The 14,574-nt window shown below is 37.7% G+C and overlaps 1 protein-coding gene across 6 annotated transcripts in view; it reads left to right on the top strand.

Moving 5' to 3' along the window:
• The window catches only part of SLC8A1 (solute carrier family 8 member A1), a 412,383-nt gene that overhangs the window by 185,909 nt on the left and 211,900 nt on the right, over window positions 1–14,574 (top strand). The gene's annotated exons all lie outside the window — the stretch shown is intronic.

Genomic DNA, 14,574 nt, shown 5'->3' with positions numbered 1-14,574 from the left:
TCTTAGTAGGAAACTCACTGTGGATTCAGAATATGCCTGTTTACAAAACTGGAATGCAGATGACCACTCTGGAGGTTGAGATCCATAAGCTGATATCAATATAGGGGTCTTTTTTTTTTTACTAAAGGAGATATTAACAGTTTTTACTGAAAGCTTTGGTTGCTACAGATCATGGGGAGAGAAGGACAGTACAGGTGGCATGAAGCCTACTCCCTGTCCTCTCTCCCAAAACCCAGCAGGCTGAGGGATTCATTTGAGGCTCAGAATGAGAGTCCCATGGCTAAAATATGCTTCAGCAGTTTTCTCGTTATATTTGCTTTAAATGTCCCAGATACAAATTACATCTTTTATTGTGGTGTTACCTGTCTTATCATAGGACATAATTTGATTGGTGGCTAGAGAATTTTACCATTATAACTCTCCACTTCAATTACTCATGCTTATGACTGAATAAAAATGATTTGGGAGCCTTTTTTATTTTTTTATTTTTATTCTTTATTTTTGACAGGCAGAGTGGACAGTGAGAGAGACAGAGAGAAAGGTCTTCCTTTTGCCGTTGGCTCACCCTCCAATGGCTGCTGCGGCCGGTGCACCGTGCTGATCCAAAGCCCGGAACCAGGTGCTTCTCCTGGTCTCCCATGGGGTGCAGGGTCCAAGCACTTGGGCCATCCTCCACTGCACTCCCGGGCCATAGCAGAGAGCTGACCTGGAAGAGGGGCAACTGGGACAGAACCCGGTGCCCCAACCGGGACTAGAACCCGGTGTGCCGGCACCACAAGGCGGAGGATTAGCCTGTTGAGCCACGGCGCCGGCCGGGAGCCATTTTTAAGGATATCTTTCTTAGACTATTTCTATTCTTTGAGTGCATTGCCCTTCTTCATCCTCCATGGTAGAATCACAGTGTGCTTTCATTATTGGCACCAATAAAATCACCTTTTCAGAATTTTAATGCTTATAATAAATGAGTAGTGTAGTCTAATTTATATGATAAATTTCATTTTCTAGTGTGATTTCAAAAATAAGCACACTGGCTGTAAAAATGGTTGTCATTGTCCATATGTGTGTGTGTGTGTGTTTGTGTATTCTTAAATCACAGTTAATTTATCTATATATAAAACAGAACTGACAATGCCCATCATATTAAATTACTGAGTGTTTGAGTGGGCTGAAGGGCATCCAAGGCCTAGGTATATGGTAGCTTTTCTTCCCTCCATCCACAATGTAAAACTGGACTGGAGTTTAGGGGAATCACTAACTTCTCTGAACCTCATTTATTTACTACTGAAATAAGGCAGTTGAATCATCTATCAGGCTCCTTTTAAGTAACTAACACTTGGTCTTGATGAAAGTGCTGCTGATAGTATAATAAAATGGGATGTCCATGTGTAGGCATACTGGTACTTTTATGTGATTATTGACTGTAAACTACAGGAGACAAGCGTTTACATACTAAAATGATGCCAAATTAATGAAGTCTATAGCACTATCTGAAATAGTTGCATTCATTCTTCCTTATTCAGAAGATGAGATAATTTAGTACATTTTTTAATTTTTTCTTATTGCAATGACTTTGTTTTCTTTATAATCACAAGCTTAATCCCTCTCCTCTCCTAGCCCCAAACAAAGAATTGAGCAAGTATTAAGTAGAAAGACCACTGTTCCTCAAGAGTATAGACAGGGCTATAAGTAATAATAATCAAATCTCAAAAATGTCCATTTTGCTCATAAATATTACATTTTTGCACTCTGTAAAATAGTTACCACAAGCAAAGGGAAACTTATTTATCTCATGGTACTGGTGTATTTCACTAAGCATAATGATCTCCAGTTGCATAGAAGCAGTACATGCTAATGGGAAGCCTGGGTATTGAGTAAAACAAATAGACTTGGGATTTTCTTTTCCATAACACCAGTTGCCTCAAGGTTTGGATGCTAGCTCAGGAATGAAAGATATGTTTAACTGAGTGCAACAACATGTTTTAAAGGATATTTTTATTTGAATGACAGTGACACACACAGAGGAGTTAGGAAAGAAAGATCTTCCATGTGCTGTTTCACTCCCCGAATGGCCACAATGGTTGGGATGAGGCCAAATCAAAGACAGGAACCCAGAACTCCATCCAGGCCTCCTACTTGGGTGCAGGGGCCTACGCACTTGGGCAATCTTCCACTGTTTCCCCAGGAGGCTGGATCAGAAGTGGAGCAGTCAGGACCCCAGCCAGCTCTCTCTGATATGGAATACTAGCATCAGAAATGGCAGCTTAGTGTGCTGCGCCACAATGCTGTTCTCCAGCACATATTTTTAAAATAAGATTTTTTCACAACTTATAATCCTACATAGCCAACCTGTCATCCAATTGGAAGTCCTACAATTATAACATCATTCAGAAGCAACAGAAAAGATTGAAGAAAAGAAGGCTGTGTATGTATTTATTTGTTTGTATTATATTGTTCAGAAGAGTAAATAATATGACTAATTTGATTTTTCTATCTTTGAAAAATCTTGAAAGGTTCAGAGGATGTCTTTTCAAGCTTTTCTGCACCACCATTTTGCCATCTGGATAAAAAGTATTTATGTAAAATACATTACTTTGTTTACCTGATAACAGATGACCCTAGAAAAAAGTTATCAATCCAGCTTTACTCATGACAGTTTCACAGTGATTCAGTTATGGTTAATTTTGGTAGTCTGGTATTATAAATTCGCTTCAGAAGACTTAAACAGGTTTTGACATTCCTTTCCCATAAGAAAGCCTGTATATATTTGACCTCTGGACTTCAGCCAACTCAGTTCTTCTTTTACTTGGTAGGAAACTATGTTCCTAACCCATTTTTGACTTGCTGGATGGTTTTTTCCTACCCTAGTGTCACCACATAGTACTGAAACAAAAAGTTAAGAAAAGGGTCAGAATAAGAAAGTTCAGGGAAGACTGGAATCCTTTTAGTAAAATGCATTCATTTGCTAAAGAAATACAGGAAGGCACCAGGTGAAATACCCCGTCACATGTACTGGGAGAGAGGATAATCACTTTACTGTTTGAATTGAATTATGTGATGAAGTGAAAGGTAAATCCAGAGTCAGGATTTGCAGTCCCCAAATTTAAAGCCACTTAATACAAAACAGAGCTCTTCATCATCCTCAAAAAGTGTTTCTTGAACAGCCAATTGCTGTGGTACTGCAAAGAGAATTACATAGACCCAGCCTTGACCTCTAGAAAGGCAAAAAAGTTTAGAAATCAAATACTTATAGTGTTAAGATTCACTACCAAAATGCTCTAGTAAATCTCTAGAAAACTCATCATAAAGGAAAATATTTAGAAAAGTCACGTTAAAGAAAAAGTTGATGATTCAATGGAGCTAATTCACTAGACAAATTCACTTATCTGAAGGATAGTTTCAAAATTTCTCTGGTAGGGTTCTTTGCCATATGAGTGTATGTGCATTAAAATGGAGCATGGTAGTGAATCAGAGAAAATACAAAGCACAATGAGAAACTACATGTGTGAGTTTTAACTAAATTATTGTATGAATTTACTGTAGAAAATGAAGTTAGAAGCATTGTCTAAACTTCACCTTTTCAGTTTCTCAATGAAGGTAGTAATAATAATATTATTAATGAAAAGACATATTTATTGAGAATATATCATGTGCCAGAAACTAAGCTTTTAATACACGGTACTTAGTTCTCTCAATTCTTAACACAATTTCATACTACTCATATTATCACCCTTATTTTCTAGAAAGGAAACTGAGACAGCCAGGATTTGATCCCATGTCTACTGCCCTGCAAAGCCATTGCTCCTAGTTAGTATGTGTACTGCTCAGACCCATGTCATAAGCACTTCATCTCAACTGGAAAAAAATTATCCTTTTAGGCAGTTTCATTCATTTCATTTTTCATTTTAACTTATTTATATAAATAGATTACATGTATTTCATATATACAATTTTAAGAGCATAATGATACTTCTCTCCCTCCCTCCCTCCTCCTTCCTTCCTTTTATTACAAATTTTTGTGATAACATACTGTCAATTTACTTTAGAATCATAGGCTTAATCCTTCACTGAATACAGAATTCGAGTAGAAAGTAGAAAGACCACTGTTCTGTAGGCATTTAATCAAGGGCTAAACAGTATTCAAATCTCAAGCTGTCAATTTCACGTATATACATTACATTTTTGTACTATATGTATTAGCTACCAGAAATCAGAGAAAACATATGATATTTATCTTTTTTCGGTCTGTCATATTGCACTAAGTATAATGGCCTCTAATGGCATCCATTTTGTTGCAAAAGACAGGATTTCATACTTTTTTGTGGCTGAATAGTATTTCATCGTGCATATATACCACATTTTCTTTAGTGTACTTCATATGTGACTTTGGGTTGCAGGTAACTTGATTGTATTAGATTCAGTATGTATTTAGTTGCAGGCCAGTGTTTTAAAAATGCATTCATTAGGTTCCAAAGTCAATAAGTCCTGTAATTTATCATTTGTCCAAGACACTTTTATTTATTTAATCATGACTCCTTAATTATTTAGCAATCTGTGCATAAGAGAGAATGTTTTCATTTTCTCTTTCCTAGCTGCTAGTAATTAATGAAATGATATTTTCTACATTCAACTTTGCTACTACATGAAAAAGATTAAGACTATGGTGAATTTTGTGTTCAATTAGCTTTCTTTAGAGACGCATACACACACATAATTTACCAGTGTAAATTATAGATTTTATATATACCATTTATATGATTATATATATCTGTATATCAATATATAAGTTAAGGAGAAACCTCAGAAATACCTAATGAGAAAACAACAGGAAATACTACTCTTGCATTTTTACCTTACCAAAGGTGGTCAGGGTTAGACAGTGCCTTTATTATTCACTGGTTATTTTATTATTTTCATACATTCAATTAACATCACATACAGTTTTGAAGCAGCAAAACCAAATTTCACGACAATTTAGCCTAGAAGGACTAGCCTTGATGAGACATGACCTTGTATCCTCATCATTTCAATGTGATTCCCTTGAAGTCTTTGAGCGTAAGCAGATGCATGCTGTCTGATGATATGAATCAGAAGTAAGTCTTGAGAACCATCCTGGGTCCTAATCAACAGGATTATTGTATGGTCCATTCAAAAATGTGGTTTAAAATTCAGTTTCCTGCCAGCGCCGCAGCTCAATAGGCTAATCCTCTGCCTGCGGCGCCGGCACACCAGATTCTAGTCCCGGTCCGGGCGCCGGATTCTGTCCCGGTTGCCCCTCTTCCAGGCCAGCTCTCTGCTATGGCCCGGGAAGGCAGTGGAGGATGGCCCAAGTGCTTGGGCCCTGCACCCGCAAGGGAGACCAGGAGAAGCACCTGGCTCCTGGCTTCGGATCAGCGCGCTGCGCCGGCCGCAGCAGCCATTGGAGGGTGAACCAATGGCAAAGGAAGACCTTTCTCTCTCTCTCTCTCTCTCTCTCTCTCTCACTGTCCACTCTGCCTGTCAAAAAATTTAAAAAAAAAAAAATTCAGTTTCCTTAAGATATGGCATTTACAGTTTAAAATGTCTTCCATTCCACACTTTGTTTATACATCTTAGTTCATGTTTCTGAAGTTTGAGCTCTTCTTGAATAGTATCACTTTCTTTTTTTCTTTTTCTTTTTTAAGATTTATTTATTTGAAAGTCAGAGTTACACAGAGAGAGGTTTTCTATCTACTGGTTCACTCCCCAATTGGCCACAACAGCCAGAGCTGCACCAATCCGAAGCCAGGAGCTTCCTCTGGGTCTCCCATGTGGGTGCAGGGGCCCAAGGACTTGGGCCATCTTCTACTGCTTTCCCAGGCCATAGCAGAGAGCTGGATTGGAAGTGGAGCAGCCGGGACTTGATCCAGCACCCATATTGGATACTAGTACTGCAGGCAGCAACTTTACCTTCTATACCACAGTGCCAGCCCCCGTTTTTATTGCCCCTTTTTATTTATTTATTTACTTTTGACAGGCAGAGTTAGACAGAGAGAGAGAGACAGACAGAGAGAAAGGTCTTTCTTCTGTTGGTTCACCCCCCAAATGGCTGCTATGGCCGGCGCACAACACCAATCCGAAGGTAGGAGCCGGGTGCTTCCTCCTGGTCTCCCATGAGGGTGCAGAGCCCAAGCACTTGGGCCATCCTCCACTGCCTTCTCGGGCCACAGCAGAGAGCTGGACTGGAAGAGGAGCAACTGGGACAGAACCGACGCCCCAACTGGGACTAGAACCTGGGGTGCCGGTGCCACAGATGGAGGATTAGCCTAGTGAGCCCTGGCGCTGGCCATATTCCCCGTTTTTACAAGCTCAATATTTTCCCAGAGTAAACAATAACTAAATCTGGAGGGTTGATTGTAAATTCCCTTTCTCTCTCTCCCTATCTTGTGCCTTGATTATTTTGAGACCAGAGGATACTGAAATCTACCAGGATACCATCAGCATCACATGGGATTGGGGCACACTTGGAACATGGGTGTCTTCCCCACTTAAAGCTCTCTTTAAACTTAAGCAAAGTTCTGGAATGGGACAAGAAGAACCTAGAACAAGAACTTGAGTGTCCAACATATTTTTGGTGGAACATTCATTATGGTAAGATTAGGGTCCTCAGCCTAGTTTTGAAGATATGCCATAGGGTTGTCTGCAAACAAAACTCACAAATAACTCCACAGATCTTTTTTCTCCTTCCTGCTGCTCCTCATGTCCACAACTGTTACATGAGGATTCTGTGAAACATTTTCTTAAAGGCTTTTAGGTTTGGCAGCACATAGCCGTTTATGAAGCAGCAAGAGGAAGCTGAGCCTTTGGCCAAGATTAAAAACCTTAAACACACTTGGAAATACTGAATTTATTAACTTGGCCTTCAGGAAAGGAACATTCTAGATATGTAGACACAAGTGTAAATTAACTACCCAGTGCTGAAGAATGTAGGATATACTCAATTCAAATTGGGGAGTTCTGGGATGGCTTTTTGGCAGGGGTAACATTGGGTTGGATCTAAAGGTTGTGTAAGATTTCAGTGGGCCAAAGCATGGGAGAGGATTCACTTCAATGGAATTGCAAGAATGAAGGTTCAACTGGGTGAGAGTTCATGTTTGCTTTCAGCGAATTTTCAGGGATTCCAGGGCATGTGTGTGTGTAGAAGGTTATAGTGTGGACAGAAGATTGGGTCCCATCAAAGGGCCAGGGAAGACATGTTAACAGATTTGGGGCTGACCCTGTTAGCTGACTAGATCTTTGGAAATCCTTAGATAGGCAAGCGGCATAATCTATTCTGTGTCCTAGGAAAGTAACTGGTAATGGTATGTGTGCAGCACACATTGAAGGGGATGAGGCTAGAGCAAGCAGATCAGATAGGAGCCCTTGCTGTTGTCCAGGTGAGAGATTTTCATAGCCTACCGTAGAAGAGTGGGAGCCCTGTGAAGCTAGGACCAAATTTGGAAACTGATTTAACACAAATGTGAGTATGAAAGAACCTCAAAGATGAAGTTCTTGTGAACTGTGATGCTTTCAAATGGTCTAGAGAACATAGAAGAGTTTGATTTTGCACATGCTGGATTTTACATGCTGTCAGAGGCAATTGGAAATGTAGGTATGAGATTAAAAAGAATTGAGAGCTGAAAATAGAGATGGAGTGTTAGCAACAAATAATGACTGGAGATCAGGTTATATTACCTAGAGAAAGAATATAAAAACAAAAAGATGAACAAGAACTTTGAGAAATGTTCTCAAACAGTGGTTGGAGGAAGAGGAACTTGAGAGAAAGAGAATGCCTAACAAGTGACAAAGAAGGTAAATCACTGTGGTATCACATCAGGTGTAGTTGGGAAGATGCTGTTTCAAAGGTGAAAGTGAATTAACTATTACTAATTATGGAACCATCCATAGGGAGTTTGTAATTTATGTAGATCAGGCTGGCATGTTAAATATACTCACATGGTGCTTCTGTGACAGAGAAATCCTTAGAATACTTAATTTCCTTTCTTATGACACTATTTTCCATCCTGGATAGGCCCCCACCTCATCTCATCCTAACCTAACAATGTCCCCCAAATCTGACCTTCCTGTTAACTATGATCTTGTCCTTTCTTCTCTCAATTCCTGTGGTTGTTATAGTTGGTTCTTGGATTGTATGAGTTTTCAGGATAAGGATTATTTTTTAAACTAAATCTGGCTCAAAGTCTAGCAAAGTGTTGATCAGAAAGAAGGTTCTTGAAACTTTTCTTTAAATGCTATAATGTGTGGGATGGTGTTGTGGTGTAGTGGATAAAGCCACTGCCTGCAACACCAGCATCCCATATGGGCACTGGTTTGTGTCCCCGCTGCTCTACTTCCTGGCCTGGGAAAAGCAGCTCAGTTGTTTGGACCCCCTGCTGCCCTCATGAGAGACATGAAAGAAGTTCCTGGCTCCTGGCTTTGGCCTAGTCCAGTTCTGGCTATTAGGACCATCTGGTGAGTTGAATTAGTGGATGGAAGATCGATCTCTCTCTCCCTCTCTTTTTCTCTCTCTTCCCCTCTCTCTGTAACTCTGACTTATAGCATTTTTTACAAGATTTATTTATTCATAATATGAAATTTGGTAACATGTATTAAGTGTCATAAAACAACTACCTTTTTGGCATATTAATGCCTCTTCTGGAACTACATTCTACAGGAATAACTTAAATGCAAAAATATTATATGAACGAATATACCTATTGCAGTTCCTTCAGAATAGTGTAAAGGTCCAGTATGGCAATAGTGGAGTGTTTATGAGAATTGTATAATTATGTCATTAATTGGAATCATGCAATTTTCAAAACTATGGAGAGTATTTACCAACCTAAAAATGCAGTTAATATTTAAAAAAAATGCAAGGTACAAAATTTTTGTGTGCCATAATCTCAAAGTATAAAATGTGCATATGGAAAATATTAGAATCATATGAAAATTATAAGACAGGAAAGATTGCAAGTGGTCTCTTTTTCAGATTTGCTGCATTGCTGTTATAAATCATCTTATATAAAAATATTTTGTTTCTTATAAATGACCTAATACTGTGCAGTGAACTTGGCAGGTTACTTGGGCCAGTAGCTTTTTTCTATGAGTAAGCCATAACCTTGGAATCAATACCTCTGTATTCTGGTTAGAATTCTTTTATTTCCACACAGTCATCTTTAAATTCACATTTTTAGTCTAAGTGGATCAGAGAGAGTAGATTAAGGCAACTCTTTAATATGCAGGCTTTTTTGGAAGAGGCTAAATGGTGTCATCTTCAAATGTACATAATATTACCAGACTCTTAAGAACCATTAGTAGCCCATGGTAGTAATGGCCTTGACATTGATCAATACCAGCAGTTTGTTTCAGCTAATCAGTATGGACAATGAGACCACCTTGTCCTTCCACTGCTGGCAGTTCAAAGGTTAAAAGAAAAAGGAAAGTAAGAGTTAAGAAGATGGAAATCTAATAAAGGCAGAGGAAGCAAAATTTCTTTCTGTGAAATAGGAAGAGACTAGGAAAAACTAAGAGAAGAAAGGTTTTTAACTTAAGTATATCTGGCTCCCCGATATTCTCTTTCCTGACCTTTTTTTATTTCTTCCCTGCTGTTCATTGGAGCCTTTCAAACAGAAGCACTCTAGTTTCAAAAGCTGTAACTATTTTTTTTTTTTTTGAAATCTTTCTTCTGTTCAATATTCTTAGGTGGTCTTGGCAATACAGAGAACTACTCTTTATTTCTCAGAGTACACGATGCCAAGAGTGGGAGTTTTCACATCACAGGTAAAGACAAGTGCAAAATAAGGGGGCAACAGAATGCAGGGTGTGGATGGGAGTTAGAGTGGAGGCTCCTCAAGAACTATGGGATACACTCTCTAGCACCATCCAACTTCCGCCTGTTAAAGTCACCAGCTCTGAGTTTGACAAGACTTTTGCAGAGATGGGTTTGTCTCATAGCTCTTTCGTACAGTTCTGCCTGAAAACTCCAGGCCAGAGGATGCTGGGTTCCACCACAGCACAGAGTGCCCTGCTGCTGACAGCAGGTGCAGACATCTGCTTGGGAATTGTCTCTGCACTGTTCAGAATTGCGGACGGTCCCTGTGGGCTGGTGACTGTGGAAGCCCATGCTTCTTGACATTATGCAGGCTCAGCAAGGGCCCCTAGTTTGGATTAATGTATGTTTTATCCTTTTACCAGAGTGACGTGATCTGTAAAGGACAGTGGAACCTAAAGAGATTCCCAAATGAAAAGGTGCTTATTTTTTATGACATTAAATCAACATTTATTAGATTGACTCAGGTTTCAAGACTGGGTCTAAAGGTGATTTGCTCAGAATTTTAAAAATGGAATTATAATATATGAAAAGTAAGACCTTCTAATATGCTTGTATTGCTCATAGAGTGATGAATGGATAATCTACAGAAAGTAGTCATTGTGCCTAGCTTTTCACAGAGATACCATTAGTAAAATTATTGATCTACACCCACAGGTATGCAATGGAAATGCAGTATTGCTTGGATCAGTTAGGACTCTTTCCTAGTTCCAGGTTCCTGACAATCCTCTTAAGCAACATCCTCTTCCTGACCTACCTAAAACAGTCAGGATTTTCACTGTATTTACCATAGGGAATAGAGGGTGCTTTCCCCAAATCATTGAGCGTCAACCTAAATTGTGAGTAAACCTCTACTCTTTTCTGATCATTAAAGAGAAAACAGAAGTCATTTTCCCTATAAGGAACTAATTGAAGTTTCTCTCTACAGAGTCTTTCTACAGAAAGCAAGCAAACTTATAAATAAATAAATTGGGGCATTGCCCAGGGAGGAGTGGGAAGGGTTGGGATTTCTTGGATATACAGGGAAGGTGGGAAGTGTCATGGAAGCAGTGCACGGGAGCACAGAGAAGATACTGAGGGCAATGTGGGAAGGAAAGATCCAGAGCAACAGTTTTCCAAATCTCTGTGTAGCCATCTTGTCTTTGCACTAAAGGAGGTAGGCAGTGTCAGTGCTGTCCCCGGAAAAGAAGTGCACCATCTCGAAGATGCTTTCTAACTAAACCAACAAGGTGGCAACACATAGTGTTTGTGGGGAACAAAAAGTTCTATGTTCCTGAGCAATTTCAGATTTGAGACATTTGTGCCTCTAATAGAACATGGAAGGGAGGGAGGGAGGGAGAGAGGAAAGGACCAAAGAAAGAAAACAGGAAAAAGATGGAAAACAGAAAGGGGATGGAGTGAAGAACAGAAGGGAGGCAGGGAGGCAGAAAGCTATCCACTCACTAGATTGTCTAGTGGGTGAAAAAAATGGCCACTTTGTGGAGACTAGAACATGACATTCTTAATAAACCAATAAGCTACTTTAAATCATTTATAATAGGGATTTATAATATTTCCCTTTGTAACAACCAAAAGAATATGTCTTCAGAATTAGGGAAAATCAAATGATTGGGTCCTATTTGGGTGTACAGCAGAGAATTTAAGTAATTTAGTTTTATCGATTTAGGAGGTATTTCTAAAGTAGCTTTATGTTATGTTTGAAACCTATTTAAAACTTACTATATAACTCCTACTCTTTGATTTTTCTGAGTAGTTCCCTTCTTTAAAAATGCAAGCCCTTCCTACCTAATCACTTATGGTGTAAATTAATGCTATCATTTTACTTCTAACAGAGTGTTCATTTAAAAGTTAAAAGTTCTTGACTAATTCCCTTAAACTCATTCAATTTTGTAGATTTTTAAGACATCTCAATCCCTTTGTTTACACAAATTTATTTATAAATAATTGGTGAATATATGTCCAGGTTTTCATGAGACAATCTTGTTTACACATATTATAATTATTCATAGTGTCCCCTTTACTCAGCAAGTGCCCAAGATCAAAATGAAAATTACATGGTAACTATTTAGAAGCCAAATATGCATGAAAATGAGCAAAATATTTCAGAGTTCTTTTTAATCTTTTAAAAAAATGTAAGGTCATAAAACATCTTTCTTATAACTTTCTGATCTCTTCAAGAATGAATTAAGCAGCTTAATAAGAGATCTAATTTCTGGCATCATTTCATAGGACTTAAACATTTTAAAATATCTCTCAGTCCCAGCAATGTATTTAGAATCTAGTAAAATACTCTCAGAAGCTATTTGGGTAGGAGGGTATGTTTTTGTTGTCTTTCTCCTTCTAAAAACTAGGCAATGAGACAAATAATCATCGAGTTGCAGCTGTTTTGGTCATATGCTTCTTTATAATGCCACTCTGTTAATTTCACATTATGCTGTTTCCTGGTACTTGAATTTTGCCACACAAATATTTATGGAATGAGTGTTAATAGAATTTTGAATTGGGGGATTTGAAAAAGAAGATTATGACAGGCAAGTAAGCCAGAAATCCAGATTTGTTTAATGTTGAATAGATTAAGCACTCAGAGTTATTTTTGGCTAAGAAAGTTGACATTTAAAAAAAAAACAGGTGAAGAAATAATTTGAAACTCAGAAATGACAATTCTGTTTGCAAGACGTGGGAGCTCTTTATTGACTAGAGTTTCTTATGGGAGTCAGTTAAAGTCTTAAATGGTTTGTTTGTGTTTAATACCCTAAAATGGAAATAATTAATAAAACTCAGGATGATTGCTTATCAAGGAGACACTGTGTGATGGATGTCAGTCTTTATAGCTATTCAAGGAAAATGATTGTCAGCCTAGTAATTTGTAATAAAGACACCGGCAACTCTTGGGAACAAAACCATTATAGTTGCCTATATTATGTTGCTTTACAAAGAAATTAATATGTTTTTCTTACTGTCTGTATGATTCTCTCCTTATCCTTAACTTTTGAGAACTTGACTGCAGTATGCCCTGGAGAAGATCTTTTTCAGTTGAGTCTGCTTAGGGTTCTTGATCTTCCTATATCTGTCAATAACCTCTGATTCTGTCCATCATCAATGTGTTGTAAATGTTATGTAATTAATTAACTTTTAAATTATAAAAACTCTTGAACTGAAATTTAGTAGCAATGCGTTTCATTTCCATTCTGGAGAGTGTTAAATATGTCTCAATTTATCTTTAAATATATGTTATAAAACCAACCATTGAGAACTGCTCTAAGAATTAAATGAGTGAGAGAGTTAGGGAAGGAAGGAGACAGAGAAAGACAGTGTTTAGTGTCTAGCACATGGTAGCAGGCAATATATAAGTGACAATTTTTTAATTTTTGTTATTTCATACTAAATTGATATTGCTCAAATTTAGCTTAATTGAAATATTTGTGAAGGCATTAAAAGTGAAGATATGATGGAGTCCTTTCTCAAACAAATATTTTTGGATTTCTTACAAAGTTGCAGATACTGTGATAGTAACTTGGAGAAAAGAATAAAGGTGAATAAATAAATTTCTGATTCAAGAAGTTTAGCTGATAAACCCAGGGATATTTGGAAAAGGTGGAGTAGCATTTCTGGAATCATTACCTATATCATCTTTTCTTAAGCTCATTCAGTGAGATGCAGTAGGGGAAAGGAAAAATCAAAGGAATGTAATATGTGAACTTTAATATGTGAGCTTTATAATTTTCTGTTGATTCTAAGTGGCAACCATTGTGGACCCTTCCATTTTCTAAAAGCTTCAGCATCAAATAGAGTTCAATGAATGACGGCATTCTTCAGTTGAAGCAAACAGTAGAAATGTAATAAATGCTTGTGAATAGATTGTGTAGAAAATATTTTACATACTAGTATCTCAGCTGATCCATTACATGTAAGGTAACAAAGTGTATACTGTATGCCTTAGAGAGAGCCTTATGGTCATTGTCTACATTAGTATATGGATCCTGAGATCCATTTTCTTTTCTGAATGATAAGAATCCTGGTTAGAATTTATGGAAATCGTTATACTTATGAGTGTCTTAGATGGTTGACTTGTACAATCCATACACCAAAATTTAAGAAAAATGAATTCCATTCCTTAACAGATGTTTTCCATGAGCTGTTAAAGTCATTACTGGAATGCAAAAAACCCAGCTGTTGGAATTATATGACCAAAAACATAAATGATAAAGTCTCATATTTCCTTTAATTTGTAGATGAGGAAATTGATCCAGTGGTACCAGAAGTAGATGTGTGACCTTGAAAACTATAGAGAGCCAAGTCTAACACAGGGTTTCCAACTCCAAATTCAAAGATTTTCCAGTCTTGAGTTGGCCTGGTTCTTTCTCATACAATCCCTTCTCCTGAGTGGTTAGAATGGAAAGTCCAGGGGAACATGCAATTATAAGACAAAACTGTTGATATCTAAAAGCAAAATTGACTAATTTTATTCTGAACTATGATTGGCAGAGTGTTCTGGGAGCACAAGGAGAGGCCAGCCACATTTTATTTTAATACCTTTTCCTTAGTTCATCAAATGCTCTTTAGAAGAGACTCTTAAAAGAGAAAATTTAGAAAATATTGAAAATGAAGGAGAATATCCTTTTTAAGTATTATTTCCTATGTTACATGATACATTTAACATCAAGTCATTCTTCACAATGAGATATACATCAAAGTAAATTCAAAGAGATGTTCAGAGTTTAAAGAGACCAAAAATAACTAAAATCTATCTC

The sequence above is a fragment of the Lepus europaeus genome, chromosome 13 (genome assembly GCF_033115175.1).
Source record: "Lepus europaeus isolate LE1 chromosome 13, mLepTim1.pri, whole genome shotgun sequence".
Classification (NCBI taxonomy): Eukaryota; Metazoa; Chordata; class Mammalia; order Lagomorpha; family Leporidae; genus Lepus; species Lepus europaeus.
This window is presented reverse-complemented; position numbering and strand designations above follow the sequence as displayed.